Consider the following 21,414-nt stretch of genomic DNA (forward strand, 5'->3'; position numbering starts at 1 on the left):
CCAGGGGGACACCCCTCGAGGTTGAGCAGGGCGGGGCAGGAAGGCCCTTGCCAGCCCTCGGGAGCGGCGACCACCCCGTGGGACAGGGGCCTTCCGCCAACACACGGAGGCTGTGCTGGGCTGGGGGGGTCTTCTCAGCAGCCGAGGCAGCCGAGTCAGCCAAGCAGATGCCCGAAGCCAGTGCTCGGCGCCCCGGGGCCCAGAAATCACAGACGGTCAGTCACGAGAGGCGCCGCCCAGCTTCCACAAGGAAACCAAGTGTCCAACTGAAACATGGAAGAGAATCAGGAACCCCGTGGTCTCCTCAGAAAGAGTCGTATACAGGGATGCATATGGATATAGGTAGATTAAACCACACACACACACACACACACACACACACACACCAGCGTGTAGATGCAGAGAACAGACTGGTGGCTGCTGGGGCGGGAACAATGTGCGAACCGCGTCGACGGGAGCCCAGGGTGTTCCAGAAGGAAGGATCAGAGCCCAGCACCTCTCTCTCCTCCGTCACATCTCTTCCTGAGCGACGCCAGACTCAATCCTCGGGGCCCATGCTCCAGGGAGCCGGCGGCATCTCGACTTCCGTCTGGGCCCCGATGCCTCATTCGGCCTCGTCCCCAGCTGGCACTGAGCCAAGGCTCCGTCCCAGCAGGTGGGACCCGCACGAGGCCAGGTGTCCTCACCCCCACCCCCAAAACACGGGGACGCGGGCCCCGGAGCATCTGGCTTCGGCCACCTTTCTCACCGCCGATTTCTCTCGCTTCCAGCTCAGCCTCCGTTTCTCCTGCTCCACTTCTGGAAGTTTCCTCTTAAAAGCAATTCCTCACCTCCCCCCGCACCCGGCCCCTGATACTGGAGCAGAAGATACCCTGTGCCGATCAGCCACGAAATTCTCGTGCAAGAGGTTACCCTTTGTTTCTGAATCCTTCCCACCTCCTCAGAACATAAGCAAAAAGGTTTCCTCTGATGACAAGGAGAGAAAGCGTCGCAGGGCGGGGGAGAACGCCGCCTGGGACGGTGGCATCCATCCCTCCATTATGCTAGGCAGATGCACCACCAGGAGGATGACAAGTGCTATTTAAAACCCAATGACAGGCGTCTTTGTACCTGTTTAATGACACGCCTCTGCGCCTGTCAAACAAGCCAAGGGAGACTGTCACAGGCAGAGCCGTAAGACACACTTTCCTCAGCCTGGATCGTCGACACGCAGCACCCGAGATTCTGAATGGACACCCAACAGCCACATTTCGTGGCCTTTTCCCTTTAGAACAAGAAAGGGACACTGTACCAGCCCGTTCAACTCCCCAAGGCGGAGAGTGAGCGGTGTTCATTCTATAGGAGCGAGTATCAGGAAAAATTGTTTCTCTCAAGCCTCAAAAAAACTGTACAGCACGAAATTATAAAGCAGAAGTTAATCTAAAAGGACTTATCTGTTTGGAAGCCACGGGCACTGGGATGACACATGCTCCACAGTCGTTTTCAAGGGAAAAGAGAAAGAACCAAGCCTCCTTCCCCGTCCAAACCAAGCACAGACTTCCAGAGGAACCGCACCGAGCACGCGGCACCCAGACCAAATACGATGAACGGTGTGTTTACGATTCGTCCCCATCCCGCGCTCATCCACGAGAAGAAGCCTCAGAGGAATAATCACCGACAGGTTTTAGGCACTTGCTAAGTGCAGGGGCACTGGGAACCCCAGAATCCACAACCTCCCGGAACCGGAACATGGGCCCTTATCTGGACAGAGGACCTTTGCAGGTGTTACCAAGTTAAGAGGGGGTCCTACCGGCTTAGGGTGGGCCCAACTGGGGTGCTGGTAAGGAGAGGAAAATTCGGAAACGAGACAGAGAGGAGGGAGGGTGACCACAGGGCGACAGAGGCAGGGGCTGGCGGGATGTGTCAACACGCCCACGACCACCAGGAATTAGGAAGGACTCACCCCTCCACCCGCCACGCCCCGGGGGCCAGGTGCAGAGGATGGAGACTCGAGATCCCAGCGCACCTGGCGCTGTCAAAGCCACAAAACCGGCATTCCGGTTCCTATCCGCTGGCTTCCCGAGCTTGTCCGAGGCAGGCGCACCCCTGAGACAGGTCTGCTGAGGCTGCGATAAACGCGGGCTTTGAAACCGCGGTCCCAGACGGGCCCTTGGACGGCTCCCGGGACGCAGCTGCAGCCCAGCACGAGCCTCTCTTCCCGTCTCTGGGTTTTCTGCAAGCGCGGAATCATTTTTAGCAGCTGTTCCCACTCTCCGTCACCTCATTAGCTTCAGAACCAAATAATCCCACTATATATGACTTGACTGGCTCATCGCATCGTCCTTCGTTCTAGCAAATATTTAGGGAGCCTGCCACCGCGTGCCAGATCTTGCCTGGTACATTACATTTCTCAAAAAAGCATTTACGCAGCTAATGATCACAAATCCCCTAATTTAATTTACTCTTAAATGTGTTTAATTTCCCCACAAATGGAACGATAAATTTACACACCGAACGTTTTTTGCAACGAAACGATCAGCAGCAGGGCCCACCCAGTAAGGACCCGACCGAGGCTCTCCGCCAGCCGCCTTTCTGACCACCTCCCGGTGCTGTTTGTGGGCATCGTATTCAGATAGTGCCGATGGGAAAACCTGGGCCACAGAGGCAGGGTGACTCACCCAGCAAGAGTCAGAAGGTAGAGGACGCTGTCCACACCTTTCCCCGCCTGCTCTCCCGGTGTCAAACTCAAAACTCAGCCCAGCGTCGCCTCAGTTCCACAGTCAGGGGGCCTCTGACCTGGGGTCCAACAAAGTGGTGCGGGGGGGAGCAGAGCTGAGCTGTGTGTGCCCCTGGGCAACCTCCAGGGTCACAGGGACGCACGCAGTGTGGATCCTGGCACGGAACGTTCAAAGTCAGGCACAACCACACACACAGGGCTGTGCGCACACGTGGTAACCGTACCGGGAAGGCAAACGAATGCTAAGACCACGCTCAGGGTGGGGGTGGGTGACCTCTGTTGGGGTAGTCGGCAGGGTGGTGTGGGAGGAGTCAGGGGTGGTGTGGGAGGAGTCAGGGGTGGTGTGGGAGGAGTCAGGGGTGGTGTGGGAGGAGTCAGGAGAGGTATGGGACACATCACTTAAGCCCAGCACTAGGGCTGTGGGTACTTTTTAAGTTCGGGCTAGGGTTAGTCTCCACACTGGACATATGTACACTCTTCTGTGCATGCAATGTTTCCCAGGATTTTCTCCTTTATTTTTTACATTCTGGTAAAATATCCATAACAAAAAATTCACCATTTTAACCACTGTTACGTGTACCGCTCAAGGCATTAAGTACCTTCGCGCTCCCTTCCAACCGTCACCACCACCGCCCACCTCCACAACTTCTCCGTCTTCCCCAACTGCGACCTGTCCCCACTACACAACTTCCCCTCCCCCGTCCCCCAGCCCCTGGCACCCAGGCCCTGCTTCCTATCTCCCTGAAGCTGCCTGCTTTAGGGACCCCATATAAAGAGAATCCTATAGCATTTGTCTTTCTGGGACGTGGTTCACTTGGCACAATGTCCTTGAGGTGCTGCAGCAGGTGTTGAATTTCCGTCCTCGGTCAGGCTGGATCATGGGCCACGGACGGACGGACGGACAGACGGACTGACCACATTTTGTTTATGCACTCATCCGCCGACCGACACAGAGGTTATGTCCACCTCTGGGCTATCTGCGAATCAGGCTGCTACGTCACCATATACATTTTAATGACCGTGTTCCCGAGAAAGAGGAAGCTGGGTAAAAAGACAGACGCGCTGCATACTTTCCGGGCACCGAGCCGCCGTGTCTCGTGGAAAGAAATCTCAGCTCGCTCACCCGCGCTGCCCGTATCAGGCTATAATCCTCCCTTCAGGTGATCGTCGTGGAAGGCAGCAGTAACAGAGCCCTTTAAATGCCCATCTCTCAGAGAACATTCTAGAAAGCAGAATGTGTCCAACTGATGAGGGGTCTGGTGACCGCTGGTTTACACCAGGACTGGCAAAGTACGGCCGGTGGGCCAAGTCTGGCCCCAGACCCACTCCTGTGAAGGGTTTTGTCGGCACCTGGCCACACTGGCACGTCTCAGGGTCTCTCGGCTGTGGCGGCATGGATTTCCGCAGAGACCGACGGGCTCGCCCGGTCTGAGGTATCTACTTCTTTTATCTCTCTACCTGGACTTTCCAATGGTTCACAGAATTCATAACACATCTTTTTCGCATTTCCCAGAGGCGGGGGGATTTAGGACGGGGGCGAGGGCAGAACACGAATGTTTCCAGCACCCCCGGCACCAGGGGAGGGGAAACCGAGTCTGAAGTCCTCTGGCCTCTCCTGGGCTGGCTCTGCCCAGTCGCACGCACACGAGGCCGGCTCCGTCACCGAGCGCTTCCAGGGGAAGCCCTCGAACTCCACGTCCACGGGCGACCTTCCAGCGTCACTCACGGCCTCAGGGGCTGGAGAACCACTGAGCTGGTCAGCAGGCCCGCGGCCAGAGGAAGACTCCGACGGGACCCACAGTCCCGGCCGCTGTAAGAGATGACCGCACACTGGGGAGCTTCACACAGACATGCGTCCCCCCACAGGCTGAGAGCAAGGTGGCAGGGCCGTGCTCCCTCTGACGGCTCCAGGGCACACTCCTTCTTCTTCCCCGCCCCCTGGTGTCTGGTGGCGGCCGTCCATCCCTGGCCGCTCGCTGGCTTGTGGCTGCCGTGGTCACGCGGCCTTCTCACCGCGTCTCCATCTCCAATCACGCTGGATTAGCAGCCCGCCCCACTCACTACGGGACCTCGTCCTAGCTTACATCGAAATCCCATCTGCAAAGACCCTATTTCCAAATGAGGTCACATTCACTGGCGCTAGGGTTTAGGACTTTAGTACATCTTTGGGGCTGAGGGGGTGGGGATACAACTCAGCCCATCATAAAGACCTTCGGCTCAATCTCCTCTCCAGGGCTCCTTCCTTTGGGGCCTGCTATGGGCCACTGACTCAGCAAAGTGGCCCCTGGCATAAGCTTCCCCTAGTAAACACATGCCAACCACAGAAAGGGCTCCTTCCGCCAACAGGGAATGCGGGGGGGGGGGGGGGCGGGGGACGCCTGGGTGGCTCAGTGGGTTAAGCCTCTGCCTTCAGCTCAGATCACCATCTCAGGGGCCGGGATTGAGCCCGCATCGGGCTCTCTGCTCAGCGGGGAGCCTGCTTCTCTCTCTCTCTCTCTGCCTCTGTCTCTCTGCCTACTCGTGATCTCTGTCTGTCAAATAAATAAATAAAATCTTTTTAAAAAGGTGGGTGGATGTGGATAGTGGCTTCTCTCCCTCTTGCCACTGTGGCCAAGTCTGAAACTAGCTCCCCGAGACACAGAACCCCTCACCTGGTTCCCGACAAGGTCACCGGAGCTCCCTTAACTTAGGCCAAAAGCCCAGGGCTGGAGTCACGGGCTATGCGTACACACACAGCGGGGCCCGCAGAACATTCTCCGCTGAAGTTTATTTGTTATTAATCCCCGGGGCCCACGAACAGCCTGACGGAGGCAGGCGTTCTCCCGCGCCCTCCCTCTCACTTCAGAAGAATTGCATGTGTTTTGCAGCAGGGAACGTGCGGCCACAAAGCCCACGTCTCTGATTACGTGGCACCTGAAATGAGACCCTTTCCGCTAACCGGCGGCAAGACGTGCACGGCTCCGGGCTGAAGCGGGAGATCTGCGCTTCTCCTCTCGTGGCCGTTCGCACAGCCGGAGCTCAGGAGCCCGCAGCACTGAGAGAGAGAGAGAGAGAGAACGCGCCACAGGCCACTGGAGACTCGATCCCGCAGATCAGACAAAAGCACCAAACGCCCGGCACCAAAAAGGGGTACGTGCACAACAGGGCTGGAGGTAAACGCCGGCCTCGGTGTCTGCCCAACTGCCTCCTCTCCGCACCCGGCGACACGTGCCCCCCACCCCCACCCAGGAGACGCTTCATGGTCCCTGGGGCCTCCTCTCCCACGTGCACACATTTAATTCTTAAAACGATCCCGGCACAGGTAAAACAGGTGTCACCATCAATCCCCTTGTTCAGAGAATGGGACCAGCTCCAGGTCACCGAGCTAAAAGGGGACAGTGACCTGGGTCTCGTGTCTGCCCACCAGTCTGTGGCGTCCAGAGTCTGCCCGGGTCTGGAAGGTCACAGTGGGGACGGGGTTGTTGGGATTCCTGTTCCAGTAACGGTTTGAGAAGACAGAAAAGACGAGTATAATCTATGCCACAGATCCGGGACCGTGAACCCCCAGGGCAGGAGCGGGGGGGGGGGGGGGGGGGGGGGGGCAAATCCGGCCTCAGGTCTGTTTTAGTAAATAAAGCTTTATTGCAACAGCCACACCCATCAGGGCCATTTTCCGTGGCTCTAACGAGCAGAGACAAGGAGTCGCTGCTGGGACTGGAGAACCTCCCATCTAAGTGCAAGTCTGCAGACCCGGCTGTGGGTGGTGACCGAGCCGTGGACAGAGGGATGTGGGTGAGCCCAGCGGTCCAGGCCCTGCCCGCCCACCGCACCGAGGCAGCTGCAGGGCTCGCTCGCAGTGGGTGCGGGGGCCCATCCCCGCCAGCGGCGAGCAGAGGCCCAGGCCAAGGCCTGCACTGGCCGCACAAAATCCGCTCACTCAGCTGCAGGCGGCTGAGCCCAGGGCCCCCGCAGAGCGAGCACCGCTCCCCTGGCCCCGTACCCCACGCCCCCCTGCCCCCCGCTCCCCGCCTTCCAGAGGAATGAGACCTCAGGTCGAGCAGGACTTCCCGCCCAAATCTCCAGGACTCCTGCGGCCTCCAAAGCTGCTCGCCACGGTGGGCTCAGAAGTCGTGCTGAAAACTAGATCACTCCAACACTGAGGAACATAAAAACCCACGAGTGGGGCCCCCGCAGCAGTGGGGAAGCTCCCTTTACTGCCAGAGAAATCTAACGGAGCTCAGACTGCTGTCCGCACTGTGTGTGTCCCCCACCCACGTTCCGCTTGGTGGATACTCGGCTACGCGCCCGCTTCGAGATGTGGAACAACACCCGAACCGAATCAGACCGGAGCTCGCCCCGAGGGGTGGACCCACGGTTCTCGCCGAGTGCTGAGATGAGCAGAGCAGGAAGGGACAGAGCTCCGGTCCTGGCTGACTGCCTCTCCCACTCGCGGCCGGGGTCATCCATCTGATGGCCACGCACACGGAGCTCACCGAGGTTGGTGGGGGCTTCAGGGAGGAGGCCCCTGGACAGGAGACCTGGGGGGACGCGGAGGGAGGAGGCAAGGCTCTCCACCCCTCACCCCTGCCATGCCGGAACGCAGGGAGAGATCCCTGCAGGGCAGGGCCAGGCGCTCTGAGGCCACCACTGTCTTTCCTAGGCTTGCTTACCTGAGCCGAACCTTTCTGCTTGAACCCCGGCAAGCTGGATCTGTCCCCGACCACCTAGACGAGCTGGCTCAGAGCCAAGACCCTCTCTCCAGACAGAAGACTTCAAGAGAATGCTATGTAATCTCACCTCATTCACAGGCAAGGCCCTGGGCCCTGGCCTTCTTTTCGATCATGATTGTTGTTTGTGGGGCTCTGGGCCATGGCTGCTAACCTGCAACTCTGGGGTCCAGAGGGACCCAAGCGCCCACTATGGGAAAAATATCCATGGGCAGGGCCACACTCTGCCCCCAACAGTGGCCCCCAGCACCGAATGCCCCCTTGCCCAAAATGACAGCTTGGCTTCCCTCCTGTCTGGTTGGAGAGCCGCCTCTACTTTGCCAGGCCTCCTCTCCAAAAACAGACACCTTGAAAGAGGGGGCCGGGCCAAGGAGCAGGCCTTCCTGTGGCCGCGACCGGCCCTGGCGCGATCCTTGACCTCACGGGACTATGCCACCTCCGCCACTGGAGGACAAGACCAGGGAGGGGCCTGAGCCAGCTCTGAGCGGCCCACCACCTCACCTCACCCACTCCCGCCCACTCGCCCCGTGTTCCAGTCCCACGGGCCGTACTGGTGTCCTGCGGCTGCTGTAACTGAGGGCCACAGGCTGAGGGCTTAAACCCAGATCTCACGCTCGCCAGCTGGAGGCTGGAAGCCCAGGATCAATGTGTCGGCCGGGCGGGTTTCCCACGAGGCCCCACGGCTGGGCCTGCAGACAGCCTCGCTCTCCCCGTCCTCACAGCGTCGCTCTCTTGACGTGCCTACGTCCTGATTTCCCCTTTTTTACAAGGACACTGCTCACAGTGGATCGGGCCCCCCGCCAAGACCCTCTACCCAGAAAAGGTCTCACTCGGAGCTACTGGGGGTTGGGACTGCGGTGCATGAATGTGGGGGGGCCAGGACTCCCTCCTGACCTGTGAGCCATGCCCTCTGCCTGTCCCCACCCTGCTGGCTAAATCCAGCTCATCCTCCAGCGGGAGGTTAAGAGCCACCTCTGCAGGGGAGCCCTCCCTGACCCCAGGCCCCGGCCAGCCCCACCATGTGCTCAAGGTCCCTCCTCTAAGGGCAGGACAGGAGGGTCTGCTCTGCTCCCACCGGCTCCGCAGAAAGGCACGTGTGTTTCCGGGCACAGTCCGGGGGGTACCCAAAGGCCTGCCCAGCAAACGTTTGCTGAAGGAACAGGGAGTGAGGGATACACGAATGAATGAATGACTCGCCGGCCCCATTTCCACTGCATTCCTTACAGGAGGCAGCTGGAGGAGCCACAGTTCTCAAGGCTACTCCCCCAAACGTCATTAAACCCGAGTCCTAGGGTGGCCTGGAGGGTCCCCGAAAAGTTCCTTGGGCTTCCAAGTCTGAGGTGTTGTCTGGATTGAAACCTCCCAAGTCTTTCCGGAGGCAGGACGGGCCTCCTCGTGCCCATTTTATAGACAAGGAAAGCAAGACAGAGGGTGGCAGTGACCTGCCCAGGGTGACAAGGCAGAGTACAGCCCGGTGGCTGGGGGCTCAGGCTTCACAGGGCTCCTAGTTCTCCACGCCCACACCACTGGGCTGGGCAGAGCACTCTCCTGCCCGTCCTCGAGGTTCCTCATCTGTGAAATGGGTCACAACAGCGTGCAGGACACCCAGCCCCGAGGGCCGTGTGGCTCCCGGGAAGCACTCACCTGCGGCGGAGGAAGAAGATAAGCCTCTGCGACCCTGGGCCTCCCTTCTGCGGTGCTCTGCGCTCCGCCCTTCCGTGCAAGGCCTCGATTAATCCTCTGAACCATCAGAGATCAAGCTGCTGTTCCCACCCTCACTGATAAGGGCCCTGAGGCTCGGGTCAGCCTACTCGAGCCTCCGTCTCCAAGCACCGCCTCCTCGACACCCCCTCCACACCGCCCACAAGGACCCGGTGAGGACCTCCGTGATCTCACCCAGGATTCTGCAGCACCTTCTGTGGTTGGTTAGCTCATGGCTGCGGCTGACACCACCAGAGCGGTGAGCGCGCCTCAGCAGCTCCCTCAATCAGGGGACTCAGGGGGTGCTGCACAAGGAGATAACCTGTAATCTAGACAGCCTGCTTTGTGGCGTAACGACTGTCAACTGCACGGTCCCGGGCACTCGGCCCTGGCCTCTATCAGGCTTTGCCAGGTGGACACTTGAGAATCGGCTGGCTCCGTCCCCCTTCCAGGAGCTTCCATGGGCCAGAGCTCAGCCCGAGAGGCACCCAGTGCCCTCCAGTCCCCTCCCCGCCCCCACCAGCAGGGGTGCGACCTCCCCTCCAGCTGAAAGCAATGCACGGTGGCAAGAACCAGCAAGAGGGTGACTGACGGAGGAACCAGGAACCAGGGCGGCTGGGCTGCCCGCTCGATGAACTCCGGGCACAGTCAACTTCCACGTACGAGCGTGTCCAAAGGGATAAACGACCCAGGAATAAATCTAACCAAGGAGGGAAAAAGCTCCAATGGCAAGAGCGACTCCCTACCTGGGAAGCTGAAGGATAATGAACCACAAGGAACACATGAGACTTTCCGAACCCAGGATGGAGCATGTGACACCAGACCCAGCTGTCAGGGTCCCCAAACTCCTCGGGCCCCGTAACACCCACTGCCTCATTCCCTCCTTGCATCTCTCAGAGCGACATACTGAAACCATCATCCGGACCCAGTGGGTCGTAAAATCAGCGGAGTGTGACCAGCACATTTCTCTAATGAAAGGAAACGGAATCGAATCGAAAAGGTCAATGTGTTTCACTTACGGAAAACTATGATTTCGTGGATATGAATAAATGTAGGCTTGAACTGGCGTTTCGGGACAAAATGCATTTCTTACCACAGGTCAAAGTCAAATTAAAGTTTAATGGACACTGTCTCAGCTTACAGCTTCTTGACCATGTGCTGATCCCAAAAGAACCTCGTCAAATTCTCCCACCTAAGCACACAAGCTCAGGCAAGACTGTGCACGCCATGGCTGGGGGTCCCTGTTCCCACCATACCTGCCCCAAAGCATTGTACTGGTGACAGATAAGACCCTCTGAGCAAACATCAGGGGACAGCGGCCACCAGGAAGAGACGGGGACAGGACGATGAGGAGGAAGGCTCAACCAGCCCACGTCTGTCCGAATCACCCATCCTCACCCAGGTTAAGGACCCCACCCTGGGGGGCACCTGGGTGGCTCAGTGGGTTAAGCCTCTGCCTTCAGCTCAGGTCATGATCTTACGGTCCTGGGATCGAGCCCCGTGTCGGGCTCTCTGCTCAGCAGCGGGCCTGTTTCTCTCTCTCTCTGCCTGCCTCTCTGCCTACCTGTGATCTCTCTCTCTGTCAAATAAATAAATAAAATCTTTAAGAATTAAAAAAAAAAAAAAAAAAGACCCCACCTTGGAAATACGCAAGGGCACGGACGCAAGGTGGAGAGACTGACAAGCTCGGGCTCTGCTCCCAGCCCAGCACTGTTTTTCCGAACTGCTGGATGGACACAGAATTCACACGCCACGGAATCCGCCCTTGACAAGTGTGCGACTCCGTGAGTGTCAGGATATTCGCCGGCGGAGAAGCCATCACCAGGAACATCGTCACTACCCCAGAGAGAAACCCTGCACTAGCAGACCTGTCATTAGCAGACACGCCCCATTCCTCCCCCCACAAGCCCACTGCAAACACTAATTAGTACTTTCCTCTGTGGATTTGTCTATTTGTACACTTCCTAACTGTGGATTCACACAACACATGCCCCTTTGTGTCCTGCTGTCAAGGCCCGTCCCTGCTGCGGCTACTATCAGTGCCTTATTCCTTTTTACTGCCGAACAGTATTCCACTGTCCTGACACACCGCATTGTGTCTACGTGTTCATCTGTTGAAGGGCATTCGGGTTGTTCCTGCTCCCTGGCGATTTTGAATCACGAGCCGAATGTCAACTGAACCCTTCCACAAACGTACATCTCCTTCGGGGCCAACACTCCTACCCTGGATCAGATATAAGCCAACTAAGTGTGTACCGAAAAGATAATTTCTTTTTTCTTTTTCCAAGGGGATCTGCTAAGCAAGAAAATTAGGAGCAGCCTAAAAGCCGGGCTCTAAGAGAGAAAAACTAAATAATTGTAGAAACGTGCAATGAGGCCCCAGCAAAAAATAAAATAAAAGCAAAGCCCAGCTGCACACAATAAGATTGAAATTCTGCGTGCTGCTCCAACAAAATTTCAAATCATTAAAATCTCATTATACTAATAATATGTTTTCTAGTTAGACTTAACTAAAACACTCTTCCCTAACAAAGTGCAGACGTTCTCAGAAGCAGCAGCAGAGCTCGATGCTGGAAGATGACAGCTCCCGGGGCACCGTGTCTTCAGTGCGGCTGCAAATGTCTGCGGGCTACACCCGAGCAGGGGACAGGCAGAAATTACAACCGCCGTAAGGGACAAGCCTCCAGGTCCCGAGCTCTCAGCCCCACACCTAAGTTCCTGTCTCCTCTCAGTATCCTGCCCATTTACCACCAGCTAGTCCCCTGTTCTTTCCCTGCACGTCTGCTGTATGTGATGGCAACATGGCGAGCTGGGGAGTGGCGGTGGGGGTCATAAGGACAGCTAACACCATGGAGGGCTTGCTTCCTATGCCTGGCCCAGGCAATTCTCCCAATACTGTATTATCGGGATTTTCACATGAATGGGGCGCCTGGGTATCTCAGTCAGTTAAGCGTCCACCTTCCGCTCAGGTCTTAATCCCGGGGTCCAGGGATCGAGCCCCACGTCGGGCTCCCTGCTCAGTGGGGAGTCTGCTTCCCCCTCTCCCTCTGCACCTCCCTCCTGCTCGTGCTCTTCCTCGTTCTTGTCTTGCTCCCTCGCTCTCAAATAAAAAAAAAAAAATTCCAAACACCATTGCTAATGTGTAAAGAACTTGACACTGACATCTGTCTACCCTCCTGCCTTAGCGTGGAGCCCACACGAACACTTCCCTGGAACTGTTTCATTATGTATCCACGCATCCCATCGGGTTCTCTACCCGGCAATTCCCTCTGCACGCCTCTCCTCCGGCTGCCCCAACAAGTTACCACCAATGTGGTGCCTTGAAGCAACACAAATGTAGTATCTTAAGAGTTATGGGGGGGCCAAAATGGCTAGAATCGAGGCGTCGGCAGGGCTGCGTTCTTTCTGGAAGGGGTAAGGAGAACATGTTTGCTTTCCAGCTTCTAGAGGTGCCCACAGCCCTTGGCTTCCGGCCCCACCTCACTCCGCTGACACATCTCTTCCCCTTACACGGACTCCCCTCCCTCTTATAACGACCTTGTGTCAACCTGGACACTCTAGGATAATGTCCCCATCTCAAATTCCTTAATCACATATGCAAAGTCCCTCTTGACTGCAGAAGGAGATGGAGTCACAGGTTCTAGGTACCCAGATGTGGACATCTTTGGGGGCCATTAATCGACCTACGGCACCATCTCATCTTGTATACATTTCAAAGTGAGGTGCAGACAGGGATACCCTTCCCTCTAAGCACACGTATCCCTAACTGGAGTTCAGTCTTTATTTATTTTCTTTAGATCTGATTTTCTTTTGAGTTAAAGTTTGCATACAATGAAACACACACTTTTTTTTAAGATTTTTTATTTATTTGTCAGAGAAAGGGAAAGAGAGCACAAGCAGGGGGAGCGGCAGGCAGAGGGAGATGCAGACTCCCCGCTGAGCAGGGAGCCCGATGCGGGACTCGATCCCAGGACCCTGGGATCATGACCTGAGCCGAAGACAGACACTTAACTGAGCCACCAAGGTGTCCCGAAACACACACTCTTAAGTGCAGGTGCCTGTGTATCTCAAACTCCCATCAGGATAGAGGGCATCCCTAGGCAAGCCCCATCCCCACCGCAGAGACAACCATCGCTTCGCTTTATCCACGGGAGAACTTCACAGAAATGGCACCGCACGGTGCCCTCGGTGGGGTCTAGTTCTTTCTCAGGCCCAGCGGTTTTGCAGGTCGCTGGGTTGCTGCGATCACTTCGTACCATACTTCATCCCTTCCTATTGGCTCACAGTCTCCTGCCGTAGGAACAACCCCCTGCCCACGCCCCCATGCTCCTACTGATGGACAGCCGAGGTCCTTCCAACCTTTAGCTGTCATGAATAAAGCTGCTATGAAGCTTCTGTGCAAGCCTTCTCATGGACACAGCCATTTCTTGAGTCCATATCTCAGATTGGAACTGCTGAGTCATGGGGGGGGGGGAATGGATGCATGTTTAGTTTCTAAAGAAACCACCGAACTGACTTCCTAAGTTTGCACCCCCGTTCCAGCCCCGAAACGACGAAGAGGTCCAGCGGCCCCACATCCCCACCAAGGCACGGGTGACCATGTCAGCTGTCCCGGTGGGTGTGGAGTGTATCTGGTTCTCCTCTCTGTGGTTCATTTCCTGGATCACTAAGGATGCCTTTCTAGAGGCATCCTGGCCATCCGTACATCTTTGGTGGAACGTCTGTCCAGACCTTTTATTCTTTTATTGGGTTTTGTCTTTTTTTTTAATCACCAAGCTGTGGGAGTTCTTTACAAATCGTGGACGCCAGTCCTTTCTCAGACACGTGTTTCAGGAACTGTGAGAACTGGGAGTTACAATAAGAAACATGGATGATTGGTTTCCATCCCAGTTCCTGGCCCAGAGTTCCTAAAACACTAGCAATTTCCTAAGCGATGAGAGAGACAGTCACCTCAGGAAAGGGCTGGTTGCCAGGGGAACCAACTCTGGGCTTAGAGAGTTGGAACTCTTCAACCCCCCCCCCCCACCCCTCCCCTCCCCACACTGCCCCCTCTGCCTCTCTTCCATGAAGCTGCTCCTGAGTGCGCCCTGGCACGGGAGCCGGCGCGATGACGAGCGAAAGGCTTCCGCGACCTCTGCGAATCACGCTAGCGAATTAATTCATGGGACCGAGGACAGGGTGACGGGAGCCTCCGACTTGTAACCGGTGGTCAGCAGCACGGATGAGGACCCAGACTTTCAACTTGCGTCTGAAGGGCAGCGGGCAGTCTTGTAGGGCTGGGCCCCTCACCCGTGGGCCCAACGACACTGTCTGGCAGTGGACGCTGTCAGAATGAAGCTGAATTATAGGCCACCCAGCTGGTAAGAACCCCCACATCGGGACTGATGTCGGAGCCACAGCTGGTGATTGGAGAACAGCTACCAGAATCCTTGAAGACTTTCCCACTCCACAGCATGACTGGGCCCAGTTTAAGTTACAACACTGCGATTAGTTAACTCACATAACCCCCTGATAACCCTAGGGTTAAGTACTCTTTACAGAAGAGGAAACTGAGGCAGGAGGTAGGGAAGTACTTCCCCAAGGCCAAAGCCGCAAGCACAGCAAGATTGGTTCAAACCCTGGAAGTCGGGCCCCAAGATCCACGACCCTAACCGCCACCGAGACGGCGTCCTGCTGACTCAGCAAACACACAAGGACCACCTTCCATGGCCGCAGATCATTTATCATCACTGGGCACTGAGACATCAACCCCAGCAGGTGCATGCAGGACGTGGCGATTCCGGGGGGCAGAGAGGGGCCCCCACCTGCTGAATCAACATAAAGCCGAAGGGCAAAAGGGCTTGGGCACAGAGGGACAGTGTTTGTGAGGGCCCCAGCCAAGGCCGATGGGGAGGGCGGGGCTGGCCGGTGGTGGGGCAGGAGACGAGTGAGCGAGGATCTGGACTGCAGCCTCCGGGGGTCTGTCTTCTGTCTGCAAAGGCCAACGAGTCCAGGCAGCACAGAAGGGATCTCATCTGTCTTCTTGAGAGCGTCTTCCTGCCCCCATGGCCAAGCGCATCGCCAGTGGCAGAGAGGAAAGCGTCTTTACCGCGAACCAGCTGGGACGATTACAAACAGGTGAATCACCTCTCCGGGTGGCAAGGCTGTGCACCCCCAAGCCGGGATGCTGGGGGGTTTTAATCTCTGCAAGGGTCCGCGCTTCTCTGTGCCCCTGTCTGCTCATCCGCAAAATGGGAACAAGCTCGTAGCACCCACCTTCCCGCCTTGGGTGAGCCTGAGAGGGGGTCACGCGCGCAGCGCGGACGTCAGAAGCGCCCCACGCGGCGTAGCCACGAGCTTGGCTGGAGACAACATTCTTGCTTTTTTTTTTTTCCTTTAAGTTTTTTGTCCCTCACTTCTCTGATGATCTGCTATCAATCCACTATCAAGTATGGCCTCATTCTCGCTTTGAAACGCAGCATTAATTTTCAAAAACAAGGAAAAAAAGAGATGGGTGAAGCTCTGGGGAAGGGTTCCCCTACATTCCGCCTGTATGAACCATGAGCTACAAACACCACAGGCACGGGGTTCCTCCCTCCCTGCTGATGTGAGGATGCTCTCTGTCTGCCTACCAGAACCTGCCTGGTTCTGGCGGATGCCGCGGTGGGTGACCAGGGAAGCCGCGGACACAGAGGGCGACCACGGTTCCACTGAGAACCCGGCAGCTGCTTCGAGGCCTGGATGCACGGAGTCAGGGAACGTCTGCTCCCTCCTTCACTTCTTAAGAACCGACTGAGAGAGCAAAGCCTCGATCCTTTGGAATTACAAACCTTCAACTGAAAGTATGAATGTGCGTAACTTTTTTAACAACAGGCATAAACCATTCAGAGGGCCTTACTCGGGGGGAAACCGACATTCGTGATGGATTCCGGTTGCCCTAAGAAGTAAATGTTCAAAGACCCAAACCCAGAACCTTTTGCAAAACGCCTGAGCTGAAATGAGTCCACACTCCACTACTCACACGACAGCATAGAACTGCTTTGGGTTTGCCAGCCGTTCCAAGGATCTGAGCTGGCGAGGAAACACCATCGGAGGCCGAGGTGGCCAAGACTCCCTCCTGCTGCTGAGCTGGCCTCCCTCCCCAGGGACACAGTGTCCAACTCAGACATACCAACTGCTTGGCAAATGCAAGGAACCTGCCGTTTCTCTGCAGCTCACACCTCGCCGGCACAGGCATGGTGCCTCCTGGTCACGCTGGGCCAGAAGAAGGAGACCCCCAGCATCCCTCACATGCCTGTTTTGGTTTTTTTTGGGGGGGGGTAAGATTTTATTTATTTATTTGACAGACAGAGATCACAAGTAGGCAGAGCAGCAGGTAGAGAAAGAGGAGGAAGCAGGCTCCCTCCTGAGCGGAGAGCCCGATGTGGGGCTCGATCCCAAGACCCTGAGATCATGACCTGATCCGAAGGCAGAGGCTTTAACCCACTGAGCCATCCAGGCGGCCCCAAAAGCCTGTTTTTAAAGGACTTAGTAACTTTGTTACCAGCAGCCACCTAGCTGCTTCCTGGAACACAATGAGAAAGCAGCAGCCAGGGCTGTCGAAACCCCGTCTGTCAGAATCAGTGTTCTTTTCCCGAGAAGCCCAGACGCAGCCTCAGGATCCTTCTTAACACAGGGGCACGCGGTCATCACACACCCAGCTGAGTCTGCTCTCCAGGGGAAGCTGCTCTGCCACCCCTGCTCTGCCACTAGCCGAGCAGCTCTGGTGTCCGTGTCAACGGCCTCCTTGCCAACACCTTCACTGCCTGAGCTCTCCCCCAGATCGCTGGTAGGCCTTCACCTCCATGCAAGGCCCATAGGGAAAGAGGCTCGGGGACGACGCAGCAGGACCCGACCAGCAAGAAGACGAGCCGACCGCCGGCTGGGCCCCCTGCCCACAGCCTCCCCATGGAGCACGCTGCCTTTCTGGGGAACAGCGAGGACACACCAGCTCGGAAGCACGGAGCCACTTACCCACCTCCCCACTTCTCGACCTCACGAATGACTGAGAGAGGCGTCCACGGAGCCTCAAAGGTTCCCGCAGCCCCGACTCTCACAGCAGGTAGAAAAGTCAAGGATTCCCCGTGCTTCCCCGAACCCATCCCGTGACTCCCAGGGGCTGTGAGCCCGGCAGATGACGCTAGAACCTGCGGCTCCGTTAGAAGGAGAAAGCAGCTCTCATCTGAGCACGTGTCACCAAGAAGAGTCTCAAGGATGCAAAAGCTCCCAGAAACTTCTAGAACGTCGTGCGTTCCATGGTACGCTCCCCCAGAGCAATTAGTGCAGGGAAGGAGATTGACCGCACCACTCCAACACGTTCGCAGTGGACCCCTCAGCTCATGAACTGGTCCGTCAGCCCCATGTACTATAATAAATAGCAAATACGCTCACTAGGAAGTAAAGTGATTTTTGCGTCTGAAACCTAAAAAGTGTAGAGCTGAGCCAAAGAGAAAACAGGCTTCCTTAGGGCACGTCTTTTATGTGATGCAACCACCTACTTGGAAACCAGAGAATTGGTAGGTAACGTTACCTGCCCTGCGCCGACCACAGCAGGCGGAAATCAATCGCACAAAGCACTTGAAACTGCTCACAGCATGCGCTTACCCACTTACATCTTATAAACATCCCTTAATTATTCTGACGACCGGACAGGGAGCGGGCTGGTAAACTAACTTCGGGACTGAGATAAATATTCATTCCGGGGAGCAGAGACCGGAATTCAAAGCAGAGCTTGGCTAATGAGCGTGGGGTTGCCAGGGCGACCCGACTCCTCCTTAGGGACCACACAGGGACAGCCAGGATGCTAGGAGAACCGCACCGAGTTAGCTGTTCTTAAAGAGGCCGTCTCAGGACAGAAAGATAAGGAACGTCAGAGTCACGGCTCTGGGCCCGGAATCAATTTCCCTTTCTTACCAAAGCAAAGGTGCCAAGGGGCTCTGGTGGGCCACCAAGAACAAAGCCCAGTTTGGTACAAACGATGTGCCCACGTGTGTTTCTCTTGTACATGTTCCCCTCTCCCCCTCCCCACTAAACATCCACAAAACAAAGAGGGAGCAGGCTGGATTTGAAAATTGCCATCAGGGTAATAATCAAAGGAAACGTCACAAAGCTCCCCCTGAACGCCACTTCCTCTCCGCCAGACAGAGGAAAAGCAGAACCGTGGTTTCCAGTGAGTTCCACCCCACCGCCCCCAAGGAATACGCTGTAATCCAGGAGGTGAGCAGAGACCGTGCATTTCCTGCCCCACGCTGAGCTGCCCCCCACACTGGTCAGAAGCAGCTCCAAGAAGAGGCATTTGGGTCTCCGGAAAGGGACTGCTTCCCTGCTTCTCTCCTCCGCGACAGGCTCTGCGGAGGACCTCACGGGCCCAACAGATCCACACAGGACCTACACGGGCTTCTGTGAGGTCAGACCGTTCCAGAACTCAGCCGCCCGCGGCTCTGGTCCTCACCTACTCACATCCATCCACGGGCTCGCCAGCCACTCTGCCTTCTCACAGAGAAAAAGGCCAACCGACCTTACACATGACCTGCACTTGATGTTCCAAGGGTCCCAGCCAAGGCGATCACATGAGCGCCCGGAAATGGCAAAGAATTCCAAGAGCCCTCCGTCCCTGCCCAGAGAGACCAGACTCATTACAAATCCTCTTCCTGTGTGTTGCCACAAAGAAACACACTAGTCCGTTTTTATTTTTTAAAGGTAAACCAGAGGGCTGTTGAGATCTGCTGTAAGAGCACAGAGAAGTCACGCCCCAGTCGGCATAAAGTCCCGGACCGGCTGCACACTACCACGGACGGACCCAGGTATGTGAGCCGGGCACCGCGGATGGCCTGCAAGGCGCGGGAGCTGGGGTCTGGGCAGAGAAGGCCGCCTCAGCTACTCTGTGTTCCTGCCAAGTGTCTTCATTCTTAGAGGGGAGAGGCCACGCCACAGTGGCTCCCTCCGCACTGTCCCCGGGGGAGCCGAGGCACCTGCCTCCGCACTGCCTGGGGGAAGCCCGCCGGCACCTGCCCACCCCCCACCTTCCCACGGTGGCCCGCTCCCGCCCACTGCGCCCACGGTACCCACTGCAGCCTCCAGACCTTCTACAGGAACACCCACCTGGCTGACCACGACCCACATGCCACACCACAGCCCAGCTGCCATGAACTGCCTGCCCTTCTCGAAAAGGGGCTTAGTGGGGTCTCCTCCAGCGCCCCGGGAGGGAAGCCCCCTACTCGACCCCCTCCTCTGGCTGATTCCCAGCCATCCTTTACATGCAACCAGGGACCCCCTCCTCCAGCTGGCACGCAGAACCACGCTCAGGTTGTGTCCCCTCCCCGGTCACGGTCACCAGCTCGGAGGACGTCACTGCTGCCCCACCACCGGCTCCCCGCCTGCCAGAGGAGTGCAGAGACTCCTCCACCTGTGTCCTTAGACCCCAGGTCGGGGCACCCCCTTCCTCTACTATTCTGGAAGGGAAGAGCAGCCTTCACCTCCCCCTTTGGGGGGTTCTGGCCACGTGTCCTCCGAGCTTTCACGGAAAATTCAAAACCTTGTTATCTTCTAGGTAGGAGCTCTCACCCAGACTCCCCCCCTAAGAATCTGCCCCCCCTCAGGATTGAACTTGCTCACCAGGAGGCCGTGACCAGTGCCCGGGGCCAGGGGGCCCCATGGATTCTCCCCCTCCCTTCGAGGAACTGACCAGAGAGCCCCAGATGCTGAGCCCCAGGCCTGGGGTCCCAGAGTAGCTTCCCCACCCCCGAGGGCTCCTCGGTCTTCCCCTGGAGTTCTGGAGACCACCTGGGAAGGAAGCAGCCTGACTTGTCCACGCTGCCGCTCTTATCAGCGATGTTAGGGGATACCCACAGCATCCCCGGGGGGCAGAATCACCCCCAGCTGAGAACCACCGGTTTCAACCAGTGAAGTGGCTACTGGCTCCGGTTGTGTTCTCTCAAGTACAAAGTGAGGGGGAATGTCACCCCTGCATAGACTTTGCCATTAATTAAGATTGTCCATGTCGCAGGACGCAACCACAGAACATCTCCGTGCAGGCACTACTGCATCGGATCCTGTGATTACGGAGCAGCGTTCAAGTGGGCTGCGCGGGGCTCCACGCAGCGTCCACACAGCAGATCGCTCTGTAAAAGTCACGGTGATCAGAGGGGTTGACAGGGTGGTGCAGAGAATATTCTCTCCCATGCGTTATTGAAGAAAAGAAGCGTAATCATTTCAACCCACAGGGCAAGGTCACAGCCGCCCGGTGATCCCTTGAGCACAGATCCCCAGGAAGGGCACCACGAACACGGTGCTCATGGATTGGTGCTTCTGCACCCAACGCTTGGAAGACGACACTTGGAAGATGACCCGGGAGAGAAGCAGAGGACCAGCACAGGCCAGGAGCAAGGCCCTGCAGAAGGCTCGTCGGGGAAAGGATCTGCAGCTAAGTGACACGGAACTTGTAAAATCCAACACTAAGACATCAAACAACTTTGATTTAAAAAACGAGCCAAAGATGTGAACAGACAGCACCTCATCAAAGGGGACATCCAGACGGCACACACGCACACGAAGATATGCTGAGGTCTGCAAGTCATCAGGGAACTGGAGCCTAAGTCTGCTTGAGAAAAGGACATTTACAGGGGCACCTGGGGGGTTCCGCTGGTTAAGCATCTGCCTTGGGCTCGGGTCATGATCCTGAGATCCTGGGATCAAGTCCCGCATCGGGCTCCCTGCTCAGCCAGAATCTGCTTCTCCCTCTAGCTCTCACCCTGCTCGTGATCATTCTCTCCCTCTCAAATAAATACATAAATCTAAAAAAAAAAAAAAGGACATTTACAGAAACAAATAAAAAAACAGAGAACAGGAACTTCCTAAACGTTTCCTTCCTCGGAGCAAAGGAGGGACAGAGCCTCCAGGTTGGCCTTTGGTTGCTGGTGTCTGGGATGAGGGCAGGTCCTCAGTGCAGAGGACGGGGAGGCCCCCCACGGGGCCCCTTCCATCCAGGGCCAGGCTGGTTGCACCCCTCTAGGAAGACTTGACAGGGCAGCTGCAGCACCTGGGGTGCCGCTGGCCCCACCTCCAGGGCTGCTGGATCTCTGGGGCCTTCCATCCGAGGTCATGAGGAGGACCCGGCGAGGAGTCTGTGCAAACCAGCTTTTAGTAAGTTGCTCTGCGAAGTCCCCAGGCCTTCTGGGGGAGCCGTGGGCTTGTTAAGCGCTCTTCCCACCCTTTTCCGACATCCGCAGTTAGTCACAGTTCTGTTTTCTGAAGCAGGCCACCACGTGACCCGAA

At 56.8% G+C, this 21,414-nt stretch overlaps 1 protein-coding gene and 1 long non-coding RNA gene across 2 annotated transcripts in view; one reads left to right on the forward strand and one right to left on the reverse strand.

The window, feature by feature from the left end:
• PARVB (parvin beta) overlaps window positions 1–21,414 on the reverse strand; it is a 90,881-nt gene that overhangs the window by 66,424 nt on the left and 3,043 nt on the right. The window lies entirely within an intron of this gene.
• Window positions 18,281–20,821, forward strand: LOC116592657. Its single transcript, XR_004286567.1, has 3 exons — window positions 18,281–18,357; window positions 18,841–18,944; window positions 20,364–20,821. It is a non-coding gene; the product is annotated as an uncharacterized LOC116592657 (long non-coding RNA).

The sequence above is a fragment of the Mustela erminea genome, chromosome 6, assembly GCF_009829155.1.
Source record: "Mustela erminea isolate mMusErm1 chromosome 6, mMusErm1.Pri, whole genome shotgun sequence".
NCBI classification, from domain to species: Eukaryota; Metazoa; Chordata; class Mammalia; order Carnivora; family Mustelidae; genus Mustela; species Mustela erminea.